Source organism: Triticum dicoccoides, chromosome 3A (assembly GCF_002162155.2).
Source record: "Triticum dicoccoides isolate Atlit2015 ecotype Zavitan chromosome 3A, WEW_v2.0, whole genome shotgun sequence".
In the NCBI taxonomy this organism is placed as follows: domain Eukaryota; kingdom Viridiplantae; phylum Streptophyta; class Magnoliopsida; order Poales; family Poaceae; genus Triticum; species Triticum dicoccoides.
In genome coordinates this window covers 335,055,207-335,067,558 of record NC_041384.1, presented here as the reverse complement: position 1 = coordinate 335,067,558, position 12,352 = coordinate 335,055,207, and positions in this window count along the sequence as shown.

Below are 12,352 nucleotides of genomic sequence, written 5' to 3'. Positions count from 1 at the left end.
TTGTTACACCCACAGCCCCTGCTGCTATACATACTGGACCAATTACTAGAGCTCGCACATGCCAATTAAATTATCAGGTACTTTCGTTTCTTGTTAATGATTCTAATGTTCATGAGAATGTGATGCTTCCTAAATTGGATACATTTTTTTGCTTACAAATGAAGGGCCTGGCATGGATAAGAGGGATGAACACTGGAGCAAGACCAAGCATGGAGATGATGGCATGCGCAAGGGGATCAAGAACGGAGTTACAAGTGATGATTTCAGGACTTTGAAGCCACCATAAGGAGTGCATGAAGCCTTGGATGAAATATACAAGATGCCACTTCATAAATTTAGTCCAGAGGCTATTCTAGGTGCCGCGTCACCCTATTATTGGGCCAGGCCCATGTATTTTCGAAATACTTAAGTATAGGCTGTTTTTAGAGTCCGTATGTGTGGGGAAACAAGAGTTAGGGTTGGTTTCGGACCCCACCTCCAAGGGCCACGAAATCCCCCTTCCTCCATATATACAGCCCTTAGGGCGTCGTTTAGACTTTGGGTTTTGTTTAGATTAAAAGTTTGCCATAGCTGCAACTTCGTGTACTTCGTTTGTGTCTAACGACCAGACCAAGACGTCACAGAACCCCACCCTCATTAATAAAGCTTTGCTCTTTTATTCGCAATATCTAGATTGCAATCTCAGTTTCTTGCTTGTTCTTCGTTTGCTCACAGGAAATAGACCCTTGTGGTCAGGTTGATCGTGCTCCGGCGTGGTCAATAACCCTCGGAAGTTGGTTTAGCGATTGCTAAGGTGTGACGTCTTCGCACGTTCGTAGTCGGATCGTCAAAGTCGACTCCCACAGAAAACGATATCTATCTCATCGAAACATCGGGACACCTTCGCCTCTATCAAGTGGTATCAGATTTCCAGGTTGCTCTGTGAGATTTTACATTTTTCATAGTTTAGATCGAGCCTATTCTTCATACCTGCAGTACACAAAAAAGCCAAAAAAATTAGGGTTAGTTCATCATATCCGAACCAATCTGAGCCTTTGCATAATCATTTTAGAGTTTTGCTTTGTTGAATTTGTGGTTGCATCACCGTGTCCAGTTGTTGGTCTTAGCGTCTAGTCCCTTAGAGTTTCGAGTTCTGTTCACAGGTTGTCACACCGCGGCCGCACCATCGCCATCATCTTTGCCATATACCACCACCCCACCATATACATCGCTGCCATATAGAACCATCAATCCGAGTCCACATATACCATTTCCATATACAACCACCAATCCGAGTCCGCATATACCATCACCATATACCACCAATAATCCGAGTCCAGATATACCATCGCCGTATACATCCACCAGTCTGAGTTCCACCAGATTCATCTCTGCCACCAGTCCTAGTCCAAGTTCAGTATTTGTTTCTTTGTTTCCGAGTTCCAGATCACGCGATACTTCGAGTCGCGACAGAGTAGGACTCCCAAGATTTCGTGCTATCCGTAGTAGAAAAATAGTTCCAAACTAAAATAAATAAATTTGGCTAGGCAGTTTTTAGACCATTTGTAGACTTTTCGGAAAAAAATTGTTGCGGAGCAAAAAAAAGTGCAAAAAAATAAAAAAGAGAGAGAATTTTTTTCAAAGCGTGCTACTCCCTTGTTTACAGGCAGCGTTGTGATTTTGTTAGTGTTCTAGGCTCGCGTCTCTAGCACGGTCTAGCCTAGGACCAGCACAGTACCGTCGTTGAGCGTTTATTCAACTTTGCATCTCTTAGTTGATTATTGCTGACCCTTTTTGCTACCATATTATAAGCCTTCCCAGCTCCACATACATCTACGTCGTGCGTTTGACTCTCCCTGGTAATTGCTCTATCCAAGCTTTGAGAGTTTTGACTACAATGGTTGCCGATCACCGCCTGCTGCTGGGTAAAAACTGGTAAGAATTTGAGATTTGCTTGACAGATTTGTGACACCCACCACCACCTCTTGTTAGTAGTCTGTAGGATCATATTCTTGTGTGTTTCTATTGCTGCTAACCATGGCAGGATCACAAGCCGACGAGACTGATTGGGAGAACATGACGAATAAGGAGTTGCATGATAAATTTCAGCAAATGATGAGTGGACAGGTGCAAGATGTGCTAAACAGATTTGAGGAGGCCATGGAAAAGATAGATGGCATGGAGAATATGTTCAAAACAAAGCTCGATAACAAGTTCAATGAATTGCTCGCGCGTCTTCCACCACCACCACCGGCTGCACCTAACGCACCTCTACAACAACAACTACTACAACAACGACGACCTCCACATCGTGAAACAGCCCTCCGCCGAGCGAGCCGTGTCCCTCTTGCGCCTGGTCAACTGTTGGTGCTGCTGTTGATACTTCTATGGCTCCTGCTACTGATGCGGAGGAGGATGATTATGCGGGAGATTACGATGATGAGGTTGATCAAAATCAGAACTACGTGCAACCACCAGGTCGTCCACATGCAAATAATGGCAATGGTAGGGATCCCCCTCAGGTACGAGATCATGACCATCTCCCTAAACTGAAATTGAATATTCCACCATTTGAGGGTAGACATGTTCCTGATATATATCTTACTTGGGAGTTAGAAACTGAACAACGATTTACATGTTTACAATATCCTGAGGAGAGACGTGTTCCTGCTGCTGTTTGTGCTTTCACTAGCTTTGCATGTGTTTGGTGGTCTGAACATTGTAGATTATATCCTATTCCAGCTACTTGGGCTACTTTGAAAACTGCTATGCATACTCGTTGGGTTCCACCATATTATCAACGTGAATTAATTCAAAACTTGCATTGTTTAAGACAAGGAAAAAATTCTGTAGAAGCATATTATCAGGAATTACAAACTGGCATGATTAGATGTAGTATTGTTGAGGAGAATGAAGCTATGCTTGCATGTTTTATGGGTGGATTAAATAGAGAGATTCAGACCATTCTAGAGTATAAGGAGTATAACAATATCACTCGTTTATTCCATCTTGCTTGTAAAGCTGAACATGAGGTGCAGGATCGACAGGCATTGGCGCGAACTAACTTTTCTGCAGGTCGATCTTCATCATGGACACCACGTGCATCCTCTACTTCCACTACACCAGCACCTCCATCAGGTGCCACCTCCAGCCGTGATACAAGAAAGCGGGTACAAGCACCACTATCTGCCAAGAGCACACCTGTCGGGCCTGCGCAGAGCTCTTCTTCTTCCATGGCATCAACAGGGCACACAAGTGATATTATTTGTCGTCGTTGTAAGGGAAGAGGACATTTTGCGAGAGACTACAAAATCTCAGGGTGTGATGATTGCTACTAAGGATGGTTGGTATGAGTCCGCTAGTGACTATGATTAGGAGACTTTGGCTCTTATTACACATGAAGAACACGGTGGAGATGATTCTGATCATGAGACGCAATACATGGCTGCTGAAGATGCTGACAGGTATGAATGTTTAGTTGCTCAACGTGTTTTGAGTGTGCAGGTTACACAAGTTGAGCAAAATCAGAGGCATAATTTGTTCCATACAAAGGGAGTTGTGAAGGAACGTTCTATTCGCTTCATCATAGATGGAGGGAGCTGCAACAACTTGGCTAGCATGGAGATGGTGGAGAAGCTCTCTCTCACCACAAGACCGCATCCACATCCTTACTACATCTAATGGTTCAACAAAAGCGGCAAGGTTAAGGTAACACGTACCGTTCGTGTGCATTTTAGTATCTCTACATATGTTGATTATGTTGATTGTGATGTGGTACCTATGCAAGCATGTTCCTTATTACTTGGTAGACCATGTCAATTTGATAAAAATTCTGTACACCATGGTAGAAACATTCAGTATACTCTTGTTCATAAGGACAAAAATATTACTTTGCTTCCTATGACTCCTGATTCCATTTTGAAAGATGATATTAATAGAGCTAATAAAGCAAAACAGGAGAAACATAAGAGTGAAAATCAGATTGTGGCAAAAGAATTTGAGCAACAAATGAAGCCTAATAATAAACCATCTAGTGTTGCTTCTGAAATTAAATTGAAAAGTGCATGTTTACTTGCCACCAAATCTGATATTGATGATCTAGATTTCAGCAAATCTGTTTGCTATGCTTTTGTGTGCAAAGAGGCGTTATTTTCTTTCGAGGATGTACCTTCCTCTTTGCCTTCTGCTGTCACTAACATTTTGCAGGAGTTTGCTGACGTCTTTCAACAAGACGTGCCACCGGGATTACCACCTATTCAAGGGATTGAGCATCAGATTGACTTAATTCCCGGTGCTTCGCTACCCAACCGTGCACCATACCGTACCAATCTAGAGGAGACGAAGGAGATTATGCGTCAAGTCCAGGAGTTTCTCGACAAAGGTTATATTCGCGAAACCCTTAGTCCTTGTGTTGTTCCTATTATTCTAGTGCCGAAAAAGGATGGTACATCGCGTATGTGTGTTGATTGTAGAGGCATTAATAATATTACTATTCGTTATCGTCATCCTATTCCTAGGCTAGATGATATGCTTGATGAATTGAGTGGCTCTACAATATTCACCAAAGTTGATTTGCGTAGTGGATACCTTCAAATTCATATGAAATTGGGAGATGAATGGAAAACTGCATTTAAAACTAAGTTTGGCTTATATGAGTGGTTAGTCATGCCTTTTGGGTTAACTAATGCACCTAGTACTTTCATGAGGTTAATGAACGAAGTTTTACGTGCTTTCATTGGACGATTTGTGGTAATCTATTTTGATGATAGACTGATTTATAGCAGATCTTTGGAGGAGCATTTAGAACATTTACATGTTGTTTTTATTGCTCTACGTGATGCACGTTTGTTTGGTAACCTTGGGAAGTGCACCTTCTGCACCGACCGAGTATCTTTTCTTGGCTATGTTGTTACTCCACAGGGAATTGAAGTTGATAAAGCCAAGACTGAAGCTATTGAGAGTTGACCGCAGCCCAAAACGGTCACACAAGTGAGGAGTTTTCTTGGCCTCGCTGGATTCTATAGGCGTTTTGTGAGAGATTTCAGCACCATTGCTGCACCTCTCAATGAGCTTACAAAGAAGGATGTACCTTTTGTTTGGGGTACCTCACTAGAAGAAGCATTCACAGTATTGAAAGATAAGTTGACACATGCTCCTTTACTCCAACTTCCTGATTTTAATAAGCTTTTGAGCTTGAATGTGATGCTAGTGGAATTGGATAATGAGGTGTGTCATTAAAAGATGGCAAACCTGTTGCATACTTTTCTGAAAAGTTGAGTGGGCCTAGTCTGAACTATTCTACTTATGATAAAGAATTATATGCTCTTGTTCGGACCTTAGAAACATGGCAGCATTGTTTATGGCCCAAGGAATTTGTTATACATTCTGATCATGAATCTTTGAAACACATTAAAAGTCAAGCAAAACTGAACCGTAGACATGCTAAATGGGTTGAATTCATTGAGACTTCCCCTTATGTCATTAAACAGAAGAAGGGTAAAGAAAATGTTATTGTGGATGCATTGTCTCGTCATTATACTATGCTTTCACAACTTGACTTTAAATTTTTTGGTTTGGAGACCATCAAAGATCAATATGTGCATGATGCTGAATTTAAAGATGTATCGCAGAATTGTAAGGAAGGGAGAACTTGGAACAAGTTCGTTCTTAACGATGGATTTGTGTTTCGTGCTAACAAGCTATGCATTACAGCTAGCTCCGTTCAACTTTAGTTGTTGTAGGAGGCGCGTGGAGGAGGATTAATGGGACACTTTGGCGTCAAGAGGACGTAGGATATACTTACTACACATTTCTTTTGGCCAAAGATGAGACGGGATGTTGAGCGTTTTGTTGCTCGCTGCACTACATGTCAAAAAGCTAAGTCACGATTCAATCATCATGGTTTATATATGCCTTTGTCTGTACCTAGTGTTCCTTGGGAGGATATATCTATGGACTTTGTTTTAGGTTTACCTCGAACAAAGAAGGGGAGGGATAGCATATTTGTTGTCATGGATAGATTTTCAAAAATGGCACACTTTATACCATGTCATAAAAGCGATGATGCTGTTAATGTTGCTGATTTGTTCATTCGTGAAATTATTCACTTGCATGGTGTGCCAAATACTATTGTTTCAGATCGTGATACTAAATTTCTTAGCCACTTTTGGAGATGTTTACGGGCTAAGTTGGGGACTAAACTGCTTTTTAGTACTACTTGTCACCCCAAACTGATGGACAAAGTGAAGTAGTCAATAGAACATTGTCTACTATGCTTAGGGCTGTTTTGAAGAATAATAAGAAAATGTGGGAAGAATGCTTGCCTCATATTGAATTTGGTTATAATCGTTCATTGCATTCTACTACTAAGATGTGCCCTTTTGAAATTGTGTATGGTTTCCTACCTCATGCACCTATGGATTTGTTGCCTCTTCCATCTTCGGAGAAGGTTAATTCTGATGCTAAAGAACGTGCTAAATTGATTTTAAAAATGCATGAGTTAACTAAGGAAAACATTGAGCGTATGAATACTAAATATAAACTTGCTGGAGATAAGGGTAGAAAACATGTTGTGTTTGCACCTGGAGATCTTGTTTGTTACATTTGCGTAAGGATAGATTTCCTAATTTGCACAAATCAAAGCTAATGCCATGTGCGGATGGTCCTTTTAAGGTGTTAGAGAAAATAAATGATAATGCATATAAACTTGAGCTGCCTGCAGATTTTGGGGTTAGTCCCACTTTTAACATTGCAGATTTGAAGACTTATTTGGGTGCGAAAGATGAGCTTTCGTCGAGGATGACTTCATTTCAAGAAGGGGAGGATGATGAGAACATCAATACCATTATTACATGCACAGCCCTACTGCTATACATACTGGACCAATTACTAGAGCTCGCGCACGCCAATTAAATTATCAGGTACTTCCGTTTCTTGGTAATGATTCTAATGTTCATGAGAATATGATGCTGCCTAAATTGGATACATTTGTTTTGCTTACAAATGAAGGGTCTGGCATGGATAAGAGGGATGAACACTGGAGCAAGACCAAGCATGGAGATGATGGCATGCGCAAGGGGATCAAGAATGGAGTTACAAGTGATGATTTCAGGACTTTGAAGCCACCATAAGGAGTGCATGAAGCCTTGGACGAAATATACAAGATGCCACTTCATAAATTTCGTCCAGAGGCTATTCTAGGTGCTGCATCACCCTATTATTGGGCCAGGCCCATGTATTTTCAAAATACTTAAGTATAGGCTGTTTTTAGAGTCTGTATGTGTGGGGAAACAAGAGTTAGGGTTGGTTTCGGACCCCTCCTCCAAGGGCCACGAAATTCCCCCCTCTTCCTCCATATATACAGCCCTTAGGGCGTCGTTTAGACTTTGGATTTTGTTTAGATTAAAATTTCTTCATAGCTGCAACTTCGTGTACTTCGTTTGTGTTCAACGACCATTCCAAGACGTCACAGAACCCCACCTTCATTAATAAAGCTTTCCTCTTTTATTCGCAATATCCAGATTGCAATCTCAGTTTCTTTCTTGTTCTTCATTTGCTCGCAGGAAATAGACCCTCGTGGTCAGGTTGATCGTGCTCCGGCGTGGTCAATAACACTCGGAAGTTGGTTTAGCGATTGCTAAGGCGCAACGTCTTCGCACGTTCGTAGTCGGATCATCAAAGTCGACTACCACAGAAAATGATATCTATCTCATCGAAACATCGGAACACCTTCGCCTCTATCACAATGACTTGTTCCCACCAAATGAGGACGTAATCTTGGAACTCAAGGGGTGCCATAGCGATCTTCTTCTCTTCCTCATAGTTGTGCAACCGGAAGATTTTATCAACCTTCAATGCCCATGAAAGGTATTCTTCGGGATCATTGCTTCCGGGTAACTTGGGCATGGTGAAATTTAGCTTGCCGGAGCATTGCTCTTCATTGTGTTGGGGGCGTGGGTGATGACGCCCTTGACGAGGAGGATTGTTTCCCTTAACTTGCTCTTGTCTTGGATGATTTCCATTGTCTTCTCGCTCTTGTTGAACTTGAGGTGCTTTCCGAGCTTGTGGAGGAGCTTGAGGGACTTGGCAATTCACTCTTGATTGAAAAATCCTCTCTTGAACCTCTTCGCGAAGCGCTTCTTGTTGCTCACAAGCTTGCCGGTTGCGTGTGGCTACGACTCGACTTGAATCTCAGAGGGCTTGTTGCGCCTCAAGTGCTTGAGCTTCTCACAATTGTTGTTCTTGACGTTGTGCCTCGGCATCTTGTGCATCTTGGTGTAGTAGCTCTCTCTCTTCCTCTTCTTGTTGGCGTTGGCATTGCCGTTCTTGTGCTTGTGCAAAAGTAGCTTGGTTTTGACGGTGTTGTTTCTCTTGAGAGTTGTTGTCGTTTAGAGGGTTGCGGTTTGCTTGACGATCTTGGCGCGCAGCACATTGAAGATTATTTGATGTCGGTGTACTTGAGCCGGACATGGTGTAGTCGGAGTGTCGACTTGAGCGGCTCCGTCTTGAGGAGGATAAAGTGGAAGAAGAGCGGTTGAGCAACAAATCACGAGTCTCGTCCATTCTTGAGTCATTCTCTTGCTTGTGGTTGTCGAGCTTGTTGTCGAAATAGTCTCTTGTATGTTGCTCGGAGAGTCGCAAGTCCGTGGAGAGGTTGTCGATGCGTTCACTCATTGCTTGTTGCTCTTGAAGCAAATCATGTTGTGCACCAAAGAAGTGGTTCTTTGTGACGTAGGAGGACATGTCGTTGTCTTGCCTAATGAAGAGTGGATTGGTAGAAGTACTTGGCCTATCCATCATTCCAAGCAAATATGTGAGTGGGAGAAAGAGAAGAACTTATAACAAATGTACCTTGACCGATGTAGACGATGGATCAATGATAACTCAATGTGGAACAAGGAAATAGCACAATTGGTACCAATTCTTGTCGGTTTCTCACACCTACACAAGTAAAAGCTTATAGTGGAGCTCAGTTAGGATGGTGGCACAAAATTTGATGCAATTGTTAGTGAGCTTCAATAATGTTGGAAATGATTCAAAATTTGCAATGCAACAAGTAGACCATAGCAAAATATGGTACACGGAAACGCACACGCAAAGAGAAAAATGGGGTCATGCAACCAAGGATGAGCCAAAATGTGGAATCCACAAAAATGCTCTTGTTGCACAACACTAGGGAGACGCTAGCACGATTGCACAATAGGCGGATATGAAGACTTGTGCACAACCTACTAAGTAAAAATGCAACGGCTTCTATCCCAAGTATGCTCTATGTATGATATTCCGATGATATGATCCAAGATGATCTAGTATGGCAATCTTAATGTTGTATGATGCTATGGTTCTTGCTTAAAAGCTCTTTGCTTATATTTCCCTTTTGCTTAAAAGCTTGTTTGCTCTTTCTCTTTTGAGCTCTTTTCTCATGCAATGTTTCATGAACCAAGATAGCAATTGTGTATGCGATGATAACCTTGTGACACAAAAAATGATACCAAGATATGGACCAATGATATGATATGTATGCAATGGGAAGTATGATTACTAATGTGCAAAAGTGGCGTTGCTGGCAATACTCAAAGGCTAGTCTCTATGGGTAAGAGATGCAAAAAATTGGGCTATGGTGGCTATCAATGTAATGGCAAGAATGATATATCATGATACCAAAATGAGGTTACCGTTTCTTGCTTACGGTATGGTGTCAAAATGGTGGAGTGGTATATGGTGGTGCTATGCGGAAGTCGTTGTGGTATGCGGAAGTGGATGTGGGCACCGAAACAAAATTTGGCGAAATTTGGACAGAAAACGGGGCGGTGGATGGAAGCGATGCTGTCAGGGGCCGAATGTCCGGGCTTGAGGGCCGGATGTCCAGGGTGGCCTGATGTCCGGGGGTTCAGGCCGGATGTCCGGGCTCTGGATCCATGGACGAACTTGATGAACTCCACGTGGAAGAGGCAAATCAGGGAAAAATTCGGTGGATTTTGTGGATGGAAATTGGGGAAAAGATGGGGGAAAGCTAGATCTACCTGCAACACATGAAATCCGTAGATCAAATCCAACAAAACTTCATCACACCAACAAATCACAAAAAAATTGGGGGGCTATTTTTGTGGGGAATTTTCGAATTAGAGACAAAATCAACAAAACAAGGCTAGAAAACACAACGGGGAGGCTCCGAAATCGTGATCAATGTGGCTCTAGATACCAAGATGATGTAGGGTGGAACCCTAGATGGCTGATCTTCCACGAAAGGAGCAGATCTTGCAAAGAACACAAGGGAAAACACAAGGGGAAACATGAGAGAATCACTCAAAGTAACAAGAATGATCACACATATGCTAGATCCGAGTACACATAGAGATCACACGATCCAAAGTCAACACAGGATGATACAAAGGGTAACCAATTCTTCTCCATAAGGAGGTCTTGATGGGGGGGGGTATTCTCCGTGAGGAGGTCTTGAATCCAACGTGGATCTTCTCCGAAGAGGGGCCGCGGTCGCTCTCAATGAGTAGATTCGTATGGATGAGCTAAGCTCTATCTCAAGTATGAGCTAGACCGAGGCTAACCCTAGAAAGAGGGAGGAGGAGGAGTATATATAGTCTAGGTGGGCGAAGGAGTACATGAGCCTCGGCCCTTACACTGTGCGCAGATAGGGGAGGCCAGATGTCCGGGGCTTCACGAGGTGCCGGATGTCCAGGCTGGCTTTGACCCTCTCTGGATGGAGGGTGCCAGATTTCCGGTCTTCGGGCCGGATGTCTAGGGCCTGTAGGTGCTTGGCGGCGGCTGCTCTGGGGGCCGGATGTCCGGGGCCTGGAAGCTGTTCTTGACTCCTTCCGTTGGTTCTCTTCATCCGTGAACTTGGGGACTTGTCCGTCTTCACGTGCATCTTCGGGAGGTTCCCCTTGGTACCTGATCATGCACAACATTTCGGACTTAGGTAGTAGCCATGTCTCGAGAGGATCATATGTGATATCACTAAGGAAGGAAGTCACCTCGGTCTCGAGAGCTCTAGCTCTAGCTCGTGTCATAGGTCCTCTTGGCACTTCGTGAGATGATGGTAGGTCCATGGGGATGACTGTAGGATGCTCCGCATCAGGGTGCAGCCAGAGCCACGCGACCAAGAGCCCGACGAGGTGTCGATGGCTTCATATGATCCTCGAGCCCATAGAGATCAGTGGCAGGTTCTAGAACACAGGCGAAGGGCAGATGCGCGCATCAGCATAGAATGGCGCCACAAAACCCGTCGCCAGTCTAACAGGCATAATGGCCCCGATGTCGATGAATCCGGGCCAAGTGGAGGCGGATACCTACCTTTTGAGGTTGGGTTCCCCACCTTCACTCGCGAGCTGCAGCAAATCCGTTGGCCATCTGCATGTGTGTTCAAGCCAGAGATACCAGAATAATACAATGCAAGACTAAACCCGGCGGAGTTCTTTAGCATCTACACCATCGCTGTTCAAATCGCCGGAGGAAGAGATGAAAAGGTATTCTCTAACTACTTCCCTTTGGCACTCAAGCCGAACATGAGGTCGTGGCTGATGCACTTGCCAGAGAACTCAATCTTGACCTGAGCTGACCTGTGCAATGAGTTTGTTGGTGCTTTCACATGCTGCCATCAAGAACCAGGGCGGCCCAGGGATTTGCAGCTCCTTCCACAAAAGGAAGGGCAGAGTTTGTGGAAGTACATGCAGAGGTTTAGCCGGGTGCACATGAATATTCCAGATATCCACCCGGCAGCTGTGATTGTCGCGTTCCAGTCCAACATGTGCAACCGCAGGATACGTTCCAGAATGAACGTTCGGTTTCCCAAGACTGTGAATGAGCTTCACACCTTCGCGGATAAGTGTGCCCATACAGAGGAGGGAGGGAACTCCTCTGAGAAGAAAATGGTGTCGAAGTTGACTTAGAAGATGACGATGATTGTCGGTGTCAAAATTGGCGGATCTCGGGTAGGGGGTCCCGAACTGTGCGTCTAGGCCGGATGGTAACAGGAGGCAAGGGACACGAAGTTTTACCCAGGTTCCGGCCCTCTTGATGGAGGTAAAACCCTACGTCCTGCTTGATTAATATTGATGATATGGGTAGTACAAGAGTAGATCTACCACGAGATCGAAGAGGCTAAACCCTAGAAGCTAGCCTACGGTATGATTGTTGTTCTGTATGTTGTCCTACGGACTAAAAGCCTCCAGTTTATATAGACACCGGAGAGGGTTAGGGTTACAGAAAGTCGGTTACAATGGTAGGAGATCTACATATCCGTATCGCCAAGCTTGCCTTCCACGCCAAGGAAAGTCCCTTCTGGACACGGGACGAAGTCTTCAATCTTGCATGTTCATAGTCCAGGAGTCCGGCTGAAGGAATAGTACGGCCATCC